Source organism: Pleurodeles waltl, chromosome 1_1 (assembly GCF_031143425.1).
Source record: "Pleurodeles waltl isolate 20211129_DDA chromosome 1_1, aPleWal1.hap1.20221129, whole genome shotgun sequence".
Lineage (NCBI taxonomy): Eukaryota > Metazoa > Chordata > Amphibia > Caudata > Salamandridae > Pleurodeles > Pleurodeles waltl.
The window spans coordinates 361,543,091-361,562,936 of NC_090436.1; the positions used below are offsets into that span (position 1 = coordinate 361,543,091).

The window sequence follows — 19,846 nt, forward strand, 5'->3', positions numbered from 1 at the left end:
TATGGCTAATAAAGAGTTGATTGGAGATCTGTAAAGCCTTTGTCTTGCCTAAATAGAAGCTTAGGACTCTCCTACATCTGAGAATGCAAGGATCATTCTATTTTGCTCAAGATGAATTGATAAACAAAACTGGAAGAGCAATGTTCTGGAGAGATTCTTTTACTACATTTGGAAGGAAAGAAGGATGTGTCCTTAACATTACTCTAGCTGCATAGAACATCATATAGAGTTCAACTGCTGATAGCACTTGCATTTGACTAACCCTGAAAGCTTGAAGTAACAGCCACTAGAAAATGAGTCTCCCAAGACAGATGCCACAGCAAAGCCATGAAAATCTGTTTACAATGTAGACCTATTTATTTTGACAGGACCAAATTTAGTTCCAAAGGAGGTGTAGGTGTCCTTGAAGGAGGACGATTTCTCCTTAAGCCATCTAAAAATTATTTTATGACCGAATTTTAAAAAAAAGCTGCCTAATTACTATAATTTCTTTAAGGTGTAGTAGCTGCAAGGAGGACTGTGATGGAAGAGAACTGCATATTTGCTTGAGTCGAGTCAGATCTAATAAGTATGACACAATGACTTAATCTTAGCAGGTTATAGGATTGTACCCTTTTGGTGACACCATAAAATAAAATCACTTCCACTTGAAGAAATAGGGAGTTGTATTGGAAGGACACATATCATCCCGTAGAAGAGTCAGAGGAACATATTGTCTGATCTCAAGAGCCACACTGCCAAATTTAAGAATTCCAGGTTCAGGAGGAATATCTGACACTTTTATTTATACATTTGCAACAGGGTTAGGTGCCACCATTGTATTAGCCGTTCTGGAGAAATTAGGATCAATGTTTCCTGGCAATTACAGAGATTCAGGATGACTGCTGGTATTAAAAGAATTGGAAGGGAAAGCATAGCGATTCAAAAAAGGGGCACTGCCCAATGATCCTGGATCCAGTATTATGGATTTGAAGTCTTTTTGTTGCTTCTACAGTGATAATAGTCTTGATCCCATGCTTCCAGGTTTGCAGTGTATGGTTGTTGTGTTTGTCCAAATAAGTATCTTATTTATCATTAGAGATGGAATGAAGGCCTGGAGAGTAAAGTGGACTGCTCTGAGGTCTATGTTATTGATGTTCTAACTACTCTCCCTCTTTGACCAATGACCTTAGACAGAAAGAGCTCCAAGACGAGCTACCTATCCTAAGAATGATATGTGTCACAATTGTTTGGGCTGGAAGATCCTGCTGAAAATTGACACCTTGTAGCAGGTCAGCTCTCGTACACCACCAGGAAAGAGACAGTTTCACTTTTATTGAGGTGTAGAGTTTGTTGCCCCAGTAGTTTTTTTGAGACCATTAATCCTTTAAACACTGCAGGAAATGCCTCATTTCTAGCCCTGCATTTGGGATAATTACATTTGAGGAAGACGTGGACCCCCACTAAGGAGAAATGGTGGGTTGTAGGATTGAGGATCTTTAAAGGGAGCTGACACTTCTCCCAGCTTGACAACACTCTATTTTTCTAAGGAAACATTTTTCATTCTACTGTGGTTAAGCTTGTCCCCAGAGAAGAAAGATCTTGGACAGGGGAAGTCACAGATTTTTTTAGGTTTCTGTGTTGCCATATTCCAAGTAACACAGAGTGTGTTGTTTGAAAGGCCTGCTCTACTTATTGAGAGCTAAAGGCCTTTATCAGCCAGACATCCAGGTAAGGAGAGATACATATTCCTCGACATTTAGGGGGAACTACTACTATTGCCATGCATTTGGAATGTGCATGTAGGATGGATTTTAGACCATAAGAGAACAATGCTTATTGGTATTGTGATGTTTCTACAACAAAATATTAGGTACTTTTTGTGTCTCTTTGCTATTGAAATGTGGAAGAAGGTGCCTTGCAGATCTACAGCACACATACACTCCTGCAGCCTGAGATGTGGAAGACTTGATGGAGATCTAGCATATAATATGTTTCCATTTTGATCAACTTGTTGGCCATTGATAGATCCAAGACTGGTCTGAATTCCCTCTTTGGGGTTTTTTTCTGAACCTGAAAATATCTTTGGGTGGGGCAGGGACTCGTTCTGTTGCATGCTTTCCCAGCAGTTTTGAGGTTTTCTCAGGACCCACCACCTTAAGAGTCTCAGTTTTGTTCTTCATCCTCAGCATTTCTTTTTCATTGTATTGGTCAAACAATGGTAACATTGAGTATGTTGAGCTGCACAAAAGGTTTCAGGACAGGGTCACACAACCTGGAAGAAAAGTGCAAGGTGATCCCATAATAGCAACCTGATTCAGCCAACCCCATCCAATCTAGAGGCACACTGCTAACATGATTTGATATATGAGAGCCTGTGTGCACCATCTCCTCTAAGACCTGCCTAAGACCTCTTGGTAGGTCATCAGCACAAGACTTGAGACCACCCCAGATCTCATGGCCATAACACCTACGAGGACAGTGGCACTGATCATTTTTAGTACTGTGCTGCTGTTCAAACATCGTTTTGCCAGCAACAGTTATCTTTCTCTGTCAGGTGGTGTGAATGTTTCAGGAGAAAACAGATGCGTCCTTCTTGAGGCCAAGACTCTTATAGAGTCCGTCTTGGGATATGCTTTAAAAAAATCTTGGTCCTGTTGAGGAGGCTGATACTTTTTCAGCAGTGGCCACTGTGGGGAATTTATCTTCCACCAATTCTAAAAAGAGAAGCACCAATGGTAGAAGGGATGCTCGAAATGCTTTTTTGAAGGATCTAAATTATCACTGAGAGTGATGTTTGATGTGCTGCCATTGGTATGCTTGGAAAACCTCAACCTCAATTTGAGTGGTGTGGACCTGTGCACTGATGGTGTAAGCACCATTGGCAAATGTTGTGGCGACGTCTAATGATTCAGGGGCCAAACAGACACTGTCATTCACCTGGAGTATTTTGATTTGAGGAATTACTCTATTGGTGGTTATTGTGCTGTTTCAATTTTGATCCAGTCCACTATAGTGAAAATGTCAGGCTGAGGTTCCACAGACATCTAAGTCTTCAAATGCAATCAGGAAAAATGTTCACCTGGTCACAACCTTTTCTCCCTGGATCGCCCTCTGTGGGAGCCCTTTGGGGTTTATGCACTTTCACAGTTGAAACTGAACATTCCTTGGTGGACTTGTTGGCCTTTTCGTTTCACTCATCTTCAAATCCTCCATAAAGTCTTATTTCCACTCTGTCTGTGACGGTCCTTTTAGACACCTTCTTGCTTGCAAAAATCACATTTCTTCGTGAAATGAGAGGATGGTAAACACACCACACATAACTGGCGTGGGTCTTTGACAGCATTTTGGCTTTCACAGATTGGGCACTTACAAATTGAGATGGTAATCTGATAGGAAAAAACTTGCAGAAAAGGCATCAATACTTTATATGGCTTGCTAGATGTTAAAGACGCCAGTGCAAGGCATCATGGGTAGTGAAAGCCCCAGAGCCTTAAAGGTTCAGAGTGCTTTATAACATCTGTAATGTAAGACTATTTTTAGGATGCACTTTTTCTCAATGCTAAGACATATTTGGCAACAGTTTGATTTATAGGTGAAAAAACAGATTAATGTTTTTGTTTTGGTATTACATACAGTCTAAGACTTGAAAAATCTTGGACATGTTAGACTTTTCACCGTCTTTATTCATATATAGATATAAATTTGATACAAACTTTTACAAGTCAAGCAGCAGGAAATTATTCTAGCATTTATAACTCTCAACGATGTTCCTACGATGGAGCACCCATAATAGTTGCAATGACTGTTTGGAAACTTTATAATACTAACTGAAGTAAGTTTTACTGGAATGCACATAAACAAAGTTCACAAACATGTAAGCTTCAAAATGATAGTTGAACTAGCAACTAGCTTCTTTTAAATGACAGACATTCTTCTGTTTGATACAATATAGCACACTTTTAATCTGCAGGCCACCTGGATGTCTATTAGGGTTAGCACCTGCTACCCTGGGATTTCTCTTGGGTGCCCGACTACTGCACTTGCTCCTCATGGTCTCATGTTTTGATAGGAGCAGGGATATTCTGTGCCTAATTTGTAAAAGGAAAAAGTAGTGGGCCTACCGTTTTCTCAGCTGCCCACAGCCGGTGCTGCTGAATGTCAGGGGTGCTGAATAGTAAAGCTTTGTCATCTTGCTTGACCTTCATGTCTCTTTAATCCACCACCAGATACTCCCTGTACCTTCATCTTGGTTTTTCATGTTCTGATTCACACCTTTTTTCTTTCTTTGTCACTATTTGTCTGTTTTTCTCTTCCTCCTTGTTTCTTCCTTTTGTATTTATTCTCTTTTTTGCTCTGGGTTTAACTCTGATGAGGAAAAATAAGTGCCAGTCCCCAAAAATGAGTGCTGATGGGCCCCACCTGCAACCAATGGCTCAAAATAAGCACTGGATTTATGTATGTATTGTATTTATAAAGGGGAAACCTAGCTAGGAAGTAAGGAAGCACTGTGCATTATGTGGAGTATTTGAGATGATCTACAAGATCATGCATATTAAGTGGGGAATCAACATACATTTCACAACGTTTAGGCACAGGGAAATTAAGTCATTGGCTTAGAATCACATAATGTTGAGACAAGTGTTAAGGCCTCAATTCAAATTTGGGTCACAAGGTTCCAAATTTGGAAGATCTAGTGACAGGGCCACGCCTTCTCCAAAGTAAACAGAAGCCCTAAGGGTTCAGAGGGGCCTTTTAATTTCTATAGTTTCCACTTCTTGTATTTTCTCTTGTCTCAGCAGTAATTAAGAGACTGTTGAAGGGCATAAAATAGAAGGAGTGTTTCATTTGCCTTCAAGGGAATTATTTCTCTAACCGAGCTATCACCAATTAGGGAGAATTGGGAAAGTGTCACTGGAGAAGATATGCAGGCCTTTGGTGCCCTAATAAGAAACTATGGGCCAGATGCAGGAAACACTTTGCGAGTCGCAAACGGCAAAATCTGCCGTTTGCGACTCGCAAATGCGTGTTTCCAATGCAGAAATGCATTTTGCGAGTCGGGACCGACTCGCAAAATGCATTTCAGAATCGTAAATAGGAAGGGGTGTTCCCTTCCTATTTGCGATTCGTAGTGGTATGCAATACCATTTGCGACCGCATATGCGGTTGCAAATGGTGTCGCAGTTACCATCCACTTGAAGTGGATGGTAACCCACTTGCAAATTGGAAGGGGTCCCCATGGGACCCCTTCCCCTTTGTGAATGGACCCAAAACTATTTTTTCAGGGCAGGTAGTGTTCCAAGGGACCACTACCTGCCCTGAAAAAATACCGAAACTAAAGGTTTCGGGTTTTTTTTTAAGTGCAGCTCGTTTTCCTTTAAGGAAAACGGGCTACACTTAAAAAAAAAAACTGCTTTATTTAAAAGCAGTCACGAACATGGAGGTCTGCTGACTACAGCAGGCCTCCATGTTTGCGAGTGCCTATAGTCAGTATGGGGCCGCAATTTGCGACCCACCTCATTAATATTAATGAGGTGGGTCTCTGCGACCCCATACCGACTCGCAGACGGTGTCTGAGACACCGTTCTGCATTGCAAATTGCGACTTGCAATTTGCGAGTCGGAAGGACTCGCAAATTGCAAGTCGCAATTTGCAATTTTCCTACATCTGGCCCTATGTTCTCCTCTCCCCTTCATGGAGAATTGATAGAGGGGAAATGAGATACCTCTCATTCTTTACTCTACGATATCTAGACTATGGCCTGGTTAACCAACAGAACCAGGAACGAGCTAGTCAGCATCCAACCCTCCTAAATGATTGGTGGTCGTAATGGTGATGTGAATGTTTGCCCCACATACTGCTCTCTTGTAGTGAAGCTCAACAGTGTGTCATCTGTCCGGTCTGTGGCAATTCTGTACTCTGGAATGGGAACTAGGGATAGGACATCCCAAGGTGAACACCTACCAACAGCTCAGGGTGGATCTAGTGCCTATCTGAACAGCTCTTGAGATCAGGCCAATTAGTGATTAGACAGAATATGGAAACAAAAATATCATGGGACAAAATACTGTGTCAAGAATATTAAGGACAAAAATATTGTGAAGATACTTTTCTATAGGTATACAAAGTTTTACTATATATAACTCCACATACATGTATGTTCATGATATATATATCTATATCTTCAAGTCTTCAAGGTACATAGAGGTGGAGTTAAGAATAGTGAATCTGTACTTTCCTATTTGCACTTACCGTTTCAATATTTTGGTCCTCAATTTGTTTGAAACAATATTCTGTCTACATGATATTTTTAGCTCTGATATTATGTCAGTGATCCGGCCACTCAAACCTTGGGATGCATTCACAGCAATAACCGTGTAAGGAGATCTGCCTCCCTAGATATCCTCCGTTTCTGTAGCTCATCTATGACTGTAGCTCCACTCATCTGGTTAAATAACCATCTACTCACCAGGCCAATTCCTCGCTCACACCAGGCACACTGTCAGCCATGCCCTACCCCTGCAGACCATCCCATTGCTCAGAGATACCTGTCAATTATCCCAACCCCATTAGGCCATGTAAGGTATCCTGACCTCTCTAGCCCTGCCACCTATGTTGATCAATAGGCACATGCACCCAGTCCATATTAAACCTCATACTTAGGACGCATAGAACTGTCATTGCTCTAATGTTGCTACTCAGACACTGTGCAGAAAGTCTCCAAAATTGTATTATGTACAGGACTGAGGCACAGAATTTGGGACTTTGAAAATCATTTTGATTGTATCTTTGGTGTCTACTCCCAAACAATTTGAAGGATGTCTGGATGTAGCATTTGTGGTTTATACAAATGTGTATGCATTTTTAATTTTAAGAATGCAATCTCGGAGATGCTTTCAGTACGTCTTTCTTAAACTACTGGACCATTGTGTGGCATCCAAAGTGAAATAACCAAATAATATATCATGTTTTCGTCACATTTAAGCCAAAGGACTAAACAGCGGTGTGGAAGAACAAGTTACTTACCTTCACTAACACTAATTTTGCTGGATAATCTATCTAACTGCCGATTCCTCCCCTTTAGCATATCCCTGTGAGCCAGGCTGGATCTGGAAGATGAAGATTTTAACAGCATTGCTTCCATGTGCAATAGGTGGCATTGTGTAGCTCTGTGCCACCTTCGTTCCACCCCAGAAATAACAAATGGATCCACATATAGGTGTCACCACTGCACACTGAAGTCAGTTTATTTCTTGACTTTGTCTGCGCCTTCAGACGCAGAGCCCAACAATAATCAGTCAATACTGGAGTCAGTAGTCCTTGAATGAGACCTTTTTAGACAGAAAAAAGAGGCTAGTCCATAGAACAGGGAGGTGGTAGGGCAGTGAGGAACTTGCGGTTAGATAAAGCATCCTCGAGAAAGAACCTTACCAAAGATAAGTAACTGTATTTACTTATTTGACTCGGGAGTTAATCCACAGAAACACTACTAGACCATCATACAAAAAATCATCAAATATTCACAAATCGATGATTATTATATAACACCTTTATAAAGTACTAAAGTGAGTTCCAAAATACAAAATATCAAAATAAAACCACATATCAATAATTGTTAGATCACAATTTTAATAAGTGAAAATGTGTCATCAAACACAACATTTCAGCACAAGACCACTTATCAGTCATTAATATTTTAAAAAGTTCAAATGTGTGTTCCTAGAACAATTTTAGTTACCCCCTGAAATTTCCTAATTATAATTTTTTTTAAAAACATTTACCAATGGAGGATTCATCATAAGGATTATTGCTTCCTCAAAGTTTCACAAGCATGTTTTACCACTATTAGGCTAATATATTTATTTCATTCTCTGCTCAGACTTGAAAAAAAATACATGCATTATATTTCCCAAAATAGCATTACAAAATTGACAACTCGGGTTAAAGTGTCCTTTTTTATGAATGATTTAACACCTAAAGGGAGCAACCCAAATTTATATTTCATAAAAATTCTCCGAACTTGCAGAACTAGATTTTCTCTTCCATAAAACACAATTAAATCACATCTGGAAATAAACAGTTCATCTGCAGTTTTGTAATCTGCCTGCAGAGATCTAGATCGCTAATAGCTTTTAAATTTCATAAATTTCTTCAAATTAAAAGATTTGATTGAGTAATATGCAAAATCTCATCTCTTGATACATTAAATTTCTCGTCAGAATAACAGAATCATTTTGTAAATGTGAAAGCCTTATATAAATTGTGACTAGAGACTTTCCAGATATATTTTTAAGACTATTTCCTGGGCTGGAGAATAGCCAATAGGTATAAAGTTAAATCTGACCATATGCTCCAAAATTCATATTCGTTAACGCCAATTCTAAGGAATCATCTCAATTGAAGCAGACTACTTCAAACTAGATTACTTTTTTCATACCTTTGATTCAATAATGGCATACCTTTTTAGTGCAGCAGTTTAATGAGATTCTGCTGCATATAAAGCTACAGAAGGAATTTTGGCTATTTAAACCTGTAGTATAGAAGGAATATCTCTACTATGGAAAGAACTGAAAAAGGCCAAACTGTATTGCTGTTGCTTTAGTAGGTTGGCCTTTAATGTGGTTAATTCAGGTTAAATTATTAGAAATGCTCATCCCTGAGTAGTTGTAAACTTTTACTATTTCAACATTAGAACCCTTATAGAACCAATGATTTTGAGAATTCAAACCTGAAACCCTCATTATCATGTATTTTGTGTTCCCTTTGTTTACTGTTAAATTACGACTTTCTGAGAAAGGTACTAATACGTCTAGCTGCCTTTGCAGGCCAACAGGGGTAAAGGACATGAGGATTAAATCTTCAGCATACATTATTAATTAAATTAAATTAGTAGCTAACCTTGGGGATATATATTGACCTCTTTAATCTTTTTTCGGAAGTCAGCTAAATAAAGTGGGGGGTAGGCCATTAAGAAGAGAGGGATTTTGGAAGTATATTCTAACTTGGAACTAATAAGGCCTTTAACCAGAAAATAAATTGACCAATTGATGGAATAAAACGCTAGGAATACCTCAATTCATTAACTTTTTGCTGCAGCTTTGGTAAGTCAACTTTGGCAAAGGCATTAATAATGTCGACAAATGCCACATGCTTATTTTCAAATATTTTTCAGAAATCTTCATTAAACATATGATACTATCCACCATGGAACATCCCTCCCAAAAACACATTGTTCAATTAGAAAAGGATCATTTAGGGTTGCCAAGTTGGATAATCTTGCTAAAAGATACTACCTTCATGGAGCACCTCCACTTCAAGATTCAGATGGACAGCAAGTCCACTACCAAGCGAATTCTGGCCTACCAACCAACCGGGCTATTTCGGATTTTCAGTAACCTCATTGTCAACCTCATCATCCCCGCTGCTCTCGGCTCTAAGAACTTTCTCCTCCTCCGCAACCTCAACCTCCATCTGGACAACTCCACCAACCCCAACAACACTGACCTACTTAACAGCCTATTCAACATCGGCCTCATGCAGCTGGTGGCAGCCCTCACACACAGCAGGCCACACTCTGGACCCCATTTTCTCCACCAGCAACACAGTTGAGGTCAGCCACACCTTCCCCCTCACCCAGACGGGCCATTTCATCATTCATTTCATCATCCTCACCTCACAGCACATGCGGACAGTGACACCCCTCTCCCAGAGCCGTAACTGGAAAAACATCACCCGACAAGCATGGATCACCACCCTCAACCTACACCGTCCCACTCTCTCAGATGACACTGACTGCCCAGTGCCTCAACGAATGACTCACCACCTGCACCAACAGTCTTGCTCCCCTAAAGGTCAACAAACCCAGACGAAAAAGGAAACATAAAATCTGGTACACAGACACCCTCAGGAATGCCTAGAGGCACTGCAAACTACTGGAAAGGAAGTGGTGATCTTCTCAGAAGCCCACAAAAATGAGCACCATCAAGAACTCTCTCAGATCCTACCATCATAAATTGAATGAGGTCAAGAAGAGGGTCCTATCCTAGAGAATGAAAGCCAGCAACAACAAAAATAAAAAATTCTTCACGATCGTCAAAGAATTCACCAACCCCACAGCAACATCCAAATCCATCGTCACATCACAGGACCTCTGCAACCAACTCCCAGACTTCTTCCACAACTAAATCTCCAATATTTACAAGAATTTCGATCCTCTACCTTTTCCCATGACCCTTTCACATTCACCAGCCCTCAAACCATGTGCCCCTATGCTCTCGAACTGGACCCCGGAGAACAATGAAAAGACCACAGCAATTATGGTATCCACCCACTCTTGTGCATCTCAGACCCTTGCCCTTACTGCCTCTTTAACCTCAGCAGCCCCACAATAAGCTTGTTACTCCAGATGATCGTCAACACATCCATCGTCACTTCCACATTCCCGGACTGCTGGGAACACACAGATGTCACTCCTATCCTCAAAGAACCATCTGCAGACCCAGACGCCCTCAGCAACTATCGACCCATCTCAGTCAGTGCTTCCCTTTCCTGGAAAAATCATGGAAAAAGCAATTAACAGCCAGCCACCTCTTCTGCTACATCGAACAACATGAACTTCTTGACCACTTACAATCATGATTTCACAGCAACCAAAGCACAGAGATGGCCCTTATCGCATCCATGGATGACATTCGCACTATCATGGACTGAGGACACTCTGCAACCCTAATTCTTCTTGACCTCTCTGCATCCTTCAACAGGGTCGTCCACCACAAACTCATTGCTAGACTTGCAGGAATTCAAGGGTGCAGCCCTCCAATGGGTGTGCTCCTTCCTGACGGGAAGAACGCAATGCGTCAGGCTGGCGCCGTTCACCTCCAAACCCAAAGACGTCATCTGCGGAGTCCCGCAAGGGTCATCCATCATCACCACCCTCTTCAACATTTACCTGGCCCACGGACTCAGCATCATCTCATACGCCGATGACGCTCAACTCATCATGTCTCTCAGACGATCAAAACAACTTCAAAAGCTGCATGACAGAGGTGGCCACTTGGATGTGCATCAATTGCCTGAAGTTCAATGCTGAAAAAAGGGAAGCCCTGATCTTTGGACCCAACAACTCCCCCTGGGACACCACCTGGTGGCCCATCCCGACACCCCCGATGGGGCACGAAGCCTGGGCATCATCTTGGACACCAAACTCCCCATGAGACCCCAAATCAACTCTGTCACATCTACCTGCTTCAACATCTGCTGCATGCTCAGAAAGATCTTCAAATGGCTTCTCCTGTACACCAGGAAGACCGTCACCCAGGCATTGATTACGAGCAGGATAGACTACGGCAACACCATATACTACAGAATATCCGTCCACCTCAGACACCTCACACAAGAAATTTTTAGGGTCATTCCAATCACCTTTTTTTAACAAAATGCTATCATTTTACTCTCATTCTAAAAATCCAGAGTTAAGTCAGTGTTTAAACAGAAATCAATGAACGACTTGAGCTAGATTACCCAAGAACTGGGGCAAGGTTTAATGAGTTAAAAGAGATTTCGTCTAGGCCTGCCGCTCTTGAGGTTTTCAGCTCCATAATTAATTCACAAATTTCTTCTGTCAATATATCTTCCATAACTTGTACTTCTGATGGATAACAGGGATGGTTATGCACACCGAATTTAGAATTATATTTCTATTGTGCCCAGGCTCAGTACTCACAGCACGATTGAGGGCGGCAAAATATCCCCCAGCCATTAAACGCTGCTTGATGTCTGCCTCGAGCTGAGAAAGACATTGTGGGGTGCACGAAATGGCCTTGAGACTGCCTCCAACACAGTGTCAGGATTGACTGCACATACTGATGAGATATCTATTATACAAAACCCATCTATGTCCCTAACTAATGAGGACACCTCACACCTCTGATTAAAATGTTTGCAACTAAACTGGATAATTTCCAGATGGTCATTTTAACCCCTTACAGATTGTTGCAGGTTGCCTGGATCACACACCCCTTGATATATTACTTTACTACAGAATGAGAGCCACATGCAAGGAGATTCGTAAGACATTTCCCAAAGCCTCTAAGCCATTACACATGTTGAACATAATCCTGAGCTCATCCTCCCCTAAGCAACTGATTACATGCTAATATAATTACATGAAGAGCAATTCTCTGGTGTGTATACCAAAAGGCCTGCTCCAGCTTGCTGACAATACTGGCACCCCCACCGACTGAGGAATAGTGGCATTTCTGATGCTCTCAAATTGGCAAGTTATCTCCTACTAAGTACAGACTTTGACTAATACATCTCAAGTTCCTACATCAAATGTACCTCACTCCTATATCCCCACACAAGATGGACTTTAGAGAGAACCCTATCTGCACACTCTGCAGATGGAAGATCACTGATTTTATCCATGTGCCTTGGTATTGCCTGGTGACAGCAGACTACTGGTGATTTGTGCACAGATTTATTGCTGGAGTCACTGATTTTGAAGTCCAGTGCACACCTCTTATTTGCCTCTTGGGATACATCAAGGATGACACTGCTGGAGAACAAAAAACTAATTGCCTGATTACTATTGTTGGGAAAGCATCAGATAGCCATGAGGTGGGGAAGAGGACCCCCGTTCCACTGGTTTCAGACTGACCTTGTGATGCAGCATATTGCCAAGAACATCTAACATATTCTGGAAATTAGCCTCTATTTCTTCTACACTCTGGGTACCATTCAGCTTGTATTTGGCGCTCCTCAGAGAAAATGTACTCCCAGTCTGCGGGGTTGAAACTGGGACAAGATAGCCCTTGACCGTTGAATAGCTACCACAAGGGGCCACTGTGGTCAGAGGGCACGGGCAGGCACTGTTGGCATAGCTCCCACCTGATCATCTCCCACCCAGCCTCATCCTGCCTCCATTAGTGCACTGGGGCACCTGGCATGTGCAGCCCCTCCACTACCCTACTGCTTGTATCACCTGGCTGTCAGGGAGATGAAGAGGCGTTGAGGAGCATCCAATGGCCTGCTCACAGAGCTGCGGATCGGCAGCCTAAGATAAAAATCGGAAGCCACGAGGCCAGACAAGCGGCGACTGGGGCATGATGCTGACACAGGCCCACTCTGGCACCCGCATCCTGATGGGGGAGCCCCGGGCCCGATTACCAGGCTGAAGCTGAGGGCCCCCACAACGGCGGCTGACTGAAGAGATGTGACCTATCGGGGACAAGGAGGAGAGGCCTGCAGGGGCCTGCAGTCTGAGACCGCGTTTGCAGGAGACTGTGAGTGATGCCTGCAGACCTGTTGGGGCATGCCCCGACTCATGCACATGTGAGGAGGCAAGATGGAGGGGTCCTGCGTACAGCATAGGCTGTGAATGTTCCCACTGGGGTAACAGCTTTGAGGGAGTTAGGGGAATAGGTTCAGCTCCCTGGCGGCGTACAGGGTACTACAAAGAGCGGGAAGACATTGGTGGTTGGCCCTAAGACATGGCAACTGATTGGTGGGCCCAATAGCATTACCATCCATGGAGGGCTGGATGGAGGACCAGGCCTAGCAGAGGCAGCAAGTTGACACCACAGGTGGCCCCCTGAGACTGAAACTCTGACCGGAATTGAGCTGTGGCCCTTACGTCATCTGATACTCCAATAAGACTAATGCCTGGTACTTGCGAGAGGCAGCAACTGCTGTTGGGCCTCTAGTGGAGGCAGTCCTGTTGATAGGGGTGCCAGAAGCTGAGGGTGTCTCAGAGAGGACTAGCGCTACTGGTGGGTCCGCAGCCCTTGTGGATTGCCAAATGAAGCTGATTGGGGCACCAGGCTGTATGGCCAAGTAGCCATCAACCAGCAGTTTTACAGTATTACTCTGATCTTTACGTGAGCACCTTTGAACAGTCAGGTAAAGATACTGACCATTTCCTAACTATTTCACTCGCGGAGGCTGAGCTGCTCTCTACACGAAATACGGGCAGCCATAAAAACACTGGCATGCAGCAAAACACCAGGTACAAATCGGTTCCTGGTCGAGGTTCATGCCATATATGTAGATGAATTGGATCTAAGCTGGTGGGCCTATGCAAAGCGGCAGGCGACGGACTTTCTGCCTTCCTCTACTCAAGAGGTGCTGGTAGTGCACTGCTGAAACTGGGGAAGCCTGCACATGACGTAAGTGCCTTCAGGCCACTGTTGATGCTTAACATCGGCTATAAGATCCTTAGCCGGATCCTTGCCATTATACTCCTTCCTCACAAGACTATGCTAATTCACCCTGATCAGGCGGGGTTCATCTTGGGACGCAATACAGCCTTCATCATTCGGAGACACTTAACACTGCTCGAATCTAGGACTTACGATTGCACAGCAGCAGCAGCAATTTTTGCAGTAGACATGGAAAAGGCATTTGGCAGTCTGGAATGGGCTTTTCCCTACGGAGTAGTGGAGCCCTTCTGATTGGGGCGAGGGTTTATAGGCTGGCCTCAGCTGTTATACACATACCCTACAGCCAGAGTCTGGATGGGGCGGAGTATCTTGGAAAGTGATAAGGTGGGCCATGGTACCAGACAGGGATGTCCTTTGTCACCACTAATGTTTGCCCTGGCAATATAGCCACTGGCCGGCTATGCCGGGGGGGGGGGCAGTTATCAGGGCTTAACAATGGGGGACAAACCCACCATATTGCCCTGTATGCGGATGATCTAGCTATCTTCCTTCATAACACCACAAAGGCTCTAGCGGTGCTAGGAGATTAATAGGGGAGTTTGGGAAGCTCCCTGGACTTAGAGTCATTTGGCGGAAATTACGCTTTTTCCAGACACTGGTGAATCATGATCTCCCAAAGGGGCTGATTGTACTGCAGTGGGAGCCCCAATGCTTGCAATACATAGGTGTGAAGATATAGCACGACCCAGCCAATCTGTTGGAAGGGAATGTCTGGAAAGCAATTTGGGTACTCAGAGCGGGCATTGACTTCTGGATTACACTTCCCCCTCCATTGCGGGCCGAGTGGCACTACAAAAAATAGTGGCATTCCCCCGCCTGTTGTACTTTTTTGTGGTCCTGTTGGTGTGGGTCCACCGGGCAATGTTCTGAAACCTTAGCTCGCTCTTCACTGATTTCATATGGGGATTAGGCAGCAGCCGAGTGGCTTTAACTACCTTGCAGAGGTCGGTAGGAGAGCGGGCCGGGTAGTCCCTGATTTCAAATCTTATTATCTTGCAGCACAATTCAAGTGGTTGACAAGGCAGATGGCAGGCAGACTGACCCCAGGGAAGGTGATGGGTCACCCAGTACCTGCGTTACACCAGCTGGTCAGAGTACTAATAAAACTTGAGGGCCCTGGTCGGTGTGATACCACTGAATTTCAAGCACTATGGCATTGCTGGACTCGTTGCCTGCAAAAGACATGGGTGAGGGTCCTGTACTCGCCTGAAACACGCATGAAAATGGTAGAAGTGCTGCCCCATGGGGGGACTGGCAGGGCAATACTTACTGGGTGACTGCAGTGGCAACAATGATGGGTGACTTATTGAGAACTGTGGAGCTCCTCCTGTTTGAGAAGTTCTGATCGGAACATGATCTGACCCTAGGCCACTCTCTTCTTCATGAAGCAGTCATGGCTACAGTCCATGGACATTAGGATGCGGGCCTTTCGGAGCCACCACACAATACAAGTTGTCACTATATAATCACCTCATCAGGCACTTATAAGGCTGTCACCTGCGTATATATCGAACGATTAGAAAGGACATGATGTTGCCCCTGACTATCCTTGGGGCAAGGTGGGAGGAAGAGTTGGTGATCCATATACAAGAGGGTGACTCTGTGACTATATTAGAACAAGTACCCAAAATATTAAGAAAGTTGATTAACTTCTACGTATTACACAGGGCATACGTCACCCCAAGACAAATGTATAGTTATTTCAATTCAGTGGGAGTGGCCCGTTGAGATGCAGGGAGGAGAGAGTGGAGTTTATTCACATGTTCTGGAGGTGCTCAACGCCTATTGGTCAGAAGTCACAAGCAGAGCAGAGGATTTAATTGAGAGAGAGGTCCCATGCACCCCAAGACACTGCTTACTAGGCTGGATTCCCCATACTGCTAGGACCACAGTCACGGGTGGGTTCCAGACTTGGCCTGTGTAGTAGCAAAGTGGGAAATCACTGGTAATTGGAATGCTCCGGTGGGACCTCGAGTGGTGACATGGCACAGGGCGTTGATGAGGTGGGCGGAGTAAGAAAGTGTAGTACTGCTTTGTGAAGCAAGACGTGGCTGCAGATTGCTTGATCTGACCAAGAACTGGGAGGCGCTACAGGACTGTATGAAAGACCCAGATCCCCTGTCAATGGTGATGTCACCGGGCAACACCCCAAGGGTATTCCTGTCTGTGTAGTGCTGCCCAATTTAAACCATCGCCTACCCGGGGTTGCACTCCTTTAAGATGACACAGGGCCTAGAATTTAGGCAGCTGTCTGCCTGGTAGTGAATGCCCTATTACGATTCTGACTGGGACACAAGCATCCGCCAAACTGATTGTGGAGCACGACTAGGGGAGGGGGTGAGCAATGAAGGGTGGGTTTCACATGGTGTTACGCATCTTAATATATAATGGAGACTTTGTACGCTGGGGGTATTACTGTCCTAACTTTGATTGGTTGGTGGCAGCTGATGATACAAATCAATAAAGTCTGTTTTAAAAAAGAAGGGGCTACTGGGGTTGTTTGTCTGCTCATGTCGTTTGCTAATATATCTGTGACAGGTTTGTAGATGCTGTTGCTAGGGGTGGGGGCGCTGAAATGGTTACTATATGCAAACCCAAAAAGTATCTTATACATTTTCTGGATATCAATTATGATGACTGATGCTATCTGATTTACAAAATGGAGTGTCTCTTTCGATGTGGTCATTTCTCTGTTAAATGCCATAAACTTGTTTTTCTTCAGGATATTTTTGACTGCAGATTCCTCACCTTTAGAACACATACCAAAGCAGTATCACCCAAGGTTGTGGGTCTGTGGAATGGCTCAAATCAAAAAGTACTGCAGGAATGAATGAGCGAAATGCCCTTACCAGCGGACCAGGCTATCAAGGAAAATTAAAAATGCCAATTATGGCTTAGCCAAGTGTACCATACAGGGAGTGCAGAATTATTAGGCAAGTTGTATTTTTGAGGATTAATTTTATTATTGAACAACAACCATGTTCTCAATGAACCCAAAAAACTCATTAATATCAAAGCTGAATATTTTTGGAAGTAGTTTTTAGTTTGTTTTTAGTTTTAGCTATGTTAGGGGGATATCTGTGTGTGCAGGTGACTATTACTGTGCATAATTATTAGGCAACTTAACAAAAAAAATATATATACCCATTTCAATTATTTATTATTACCAGTGAAACCAATATAACATCTCAACATTCACAAATATACATTTCTGACATTCAAAAACAATACAAAAACAAATCAGTGACCAATATAGCCACCTTTCTTTGCAAGGACACTCAAAAGCCTGCCATCCATGGATTCTGTCAGTGTTTTGATCTGTTCACCATCAACATTGCGTGCAGCAGCAACCACAGCCTCCCAGACACTGTTCAGAGAGGTGTACTGTTTTCCCTCCTTGTAAATCTCACATTTGATGATGGACCACAGGTTCTCAATGGGGTTCAGATCAGGTGAACAAGGAGGCCTTGTCATTAGATTTCCTTCTTTTATACCCTTTCTTGCCAGCCACGCTGTGGAGTACTTGGACGCGTGTGATGGAGCATTGTCCTGCATGAAAATCATGTTTTTCTTGAAGGATGCAGACTTCTTCCTGTACCACTGCTTGAAGAAGGTGTCTTCCAGGAACTGGCAGTAGGACTGGGAGTTGAGCTTGACTCCATCCTCAACCCGAAAAGGCCCCACAAGCTCATCTTTGATGATACCAGCCCAAACCAGTACTCCACCTCCACCTTGCTGGCGTCTGAGTCGGACTGGAGCTCTCTGCCCTTTACCAATCCAGCCACGGGCCCATCCATCTGGCCCATCAAGACTCACTCTCATTTCATCAGTCCATAAAACCTTAGAAAAATCAGTCTTGAGATATTTCTTGGCCCAGTCTTGACGTTTCAGCTTGTGTGTCTTGTTCAGTGGTGGTCGTCTTTCAGCCTTTCTTACCTTGGCCATGTCTCTGAGTATTGCACACCTTGTGCTTTTGGGCACTCCAGTGATGTTGCAGCTCTGAAATATGGCCAAACTGGTGGCAAGTGGCATCGTGGCAGCTGCACGCTTGACTTTTCTCAGTTCATGGGCAGTTATTTTGCGCCTTGGTTTTTCCACACGCTTCTTGCGACCCTGTTGACTATTTTGAATGAAACACTTGATTGTTCGATGATCACGCTTCAGAAGCTTTGCAATTTTAAGAGTGCTGCATCCCTCTGCAAGATATCTCACTATTTTTGACTTTTCTGAGCCTGTCAAGTCCTTCTTTTGACCCATTTTGCCAAAGGAAAGGAAGTTGCCTAATAATTATGCACACCTGATATAGGGTGTTGATGTCATTAGACCACACCCCTTCTCATTACAGAGATGCACATCACCTAATATGCTTAATTGGTAGTAGGCTTTCGAGCCTATACAGCTTGGAGTAAGACAACATGCATAAAGAGGATGATGTGGTCAAAATACTCATTTGCCTAATAATTCTGCACTCCCTGTAGTTTAGGGCTCACAGCATATGCCCTGGGGCGTAATTAGCAGTGTCCCAGGTCACACGCTCAAAAAACACAGCAACATTATTTTAAAAAGTTGGGATGACCACTTAAAAAAGGGCAGTTTGTCATACGGACGCTGTCGATGTATATATGGTTCAACAAAAAGCAGGCAACTAGGACGCACAGCACAGTTTCCCAAAGCTTGACCTTTACGTGAGTCCCCAGGCCCATCACCCTAGTCAAAAAGGCCTTCACCTCTTACTCCCCTGCATGCCCAACAGCCTGATGTTTGATTCTGTAGGAGTTCCCACCTCCTGCTTGTGCCTGACACTTTCACCACGTCATGAAAAAGATGATTCTTTTATTACAGTTCATGATCGTTCTACACAAGACCACTGCAACAACACAACTGTGCTGCATTTTTTGTAAAAAATGTATTTGCTGCAGCTGCCACATAATCCATCATCTGTTCCATAGTTTGCAAATGTTAACAAAAATAATTGTGTTTGGAGCTTAAATGGATCAAATGTTATTACAACTACATTACATGTGGTACAAGGGAATGCCAATATTTTACAAAAGTTAACTGGTGACCTTCAGCTGTCTGTATTTAGCCATTTAAAATCGTACCCTGATATTCTGAATGTCCCAAACGAGATGGGCCAGGGGAGGGCTTTTGGTAGCAGCAAGAAATAAAAACTTTAAATATGTAAATACATTTCAAACAGGATAGATAGAATGACTTCTTTCTTTGACATGATCGTTTTATTTCGGCTCAAATTCACGCTCACATCACAGTCTCTGTTTTCAAAGATACAGTTATTTCAAAAGGGTATATAGACTTTAACATAATCATAAATATGCGGCATCCCTTTTTTAGGTGACGTCTCCAACTGAGGAACGAACATAATGAATTTAGAATGAAATGTGTTAATCTGTTTTATAGAGTTGTTTCTAATTGAAAGAGGGGCTCTATAATTTCTACATAATTCGTCTTTCCTTGCTACACACTTTCATCAACCCTGCCACATACATTGGTCCTGCATTACAGCTTAATTCTTGTGGCCTGACTATTAGATAATGAAAGGGAAATTGCTCATATGCAGCGAATCAGGGGCCAGATGTAGCAAAGAACCAATTTGCGACTTGCAAATTGCGAGTCCCTGCGACTCGCAA

The 19,846-nt window shown here is 43.3% G+C and overlaps 1 protein-coding gene across 1 annotated transcript in view; it reads right to left on the minus strand.

Annotated features, from left to right (window-relative positions):
* ADAMTS6 (ADAM metallopeptidase with thrombospondin type 1 motif 6) overlaps positions 1-19,846 on the minus strand; it is a 1,391,222-nt gene that overhangs the window by 221,491 nt on the left and 1,149,885 nt on the right. The window lies entirely within an intron of this gene.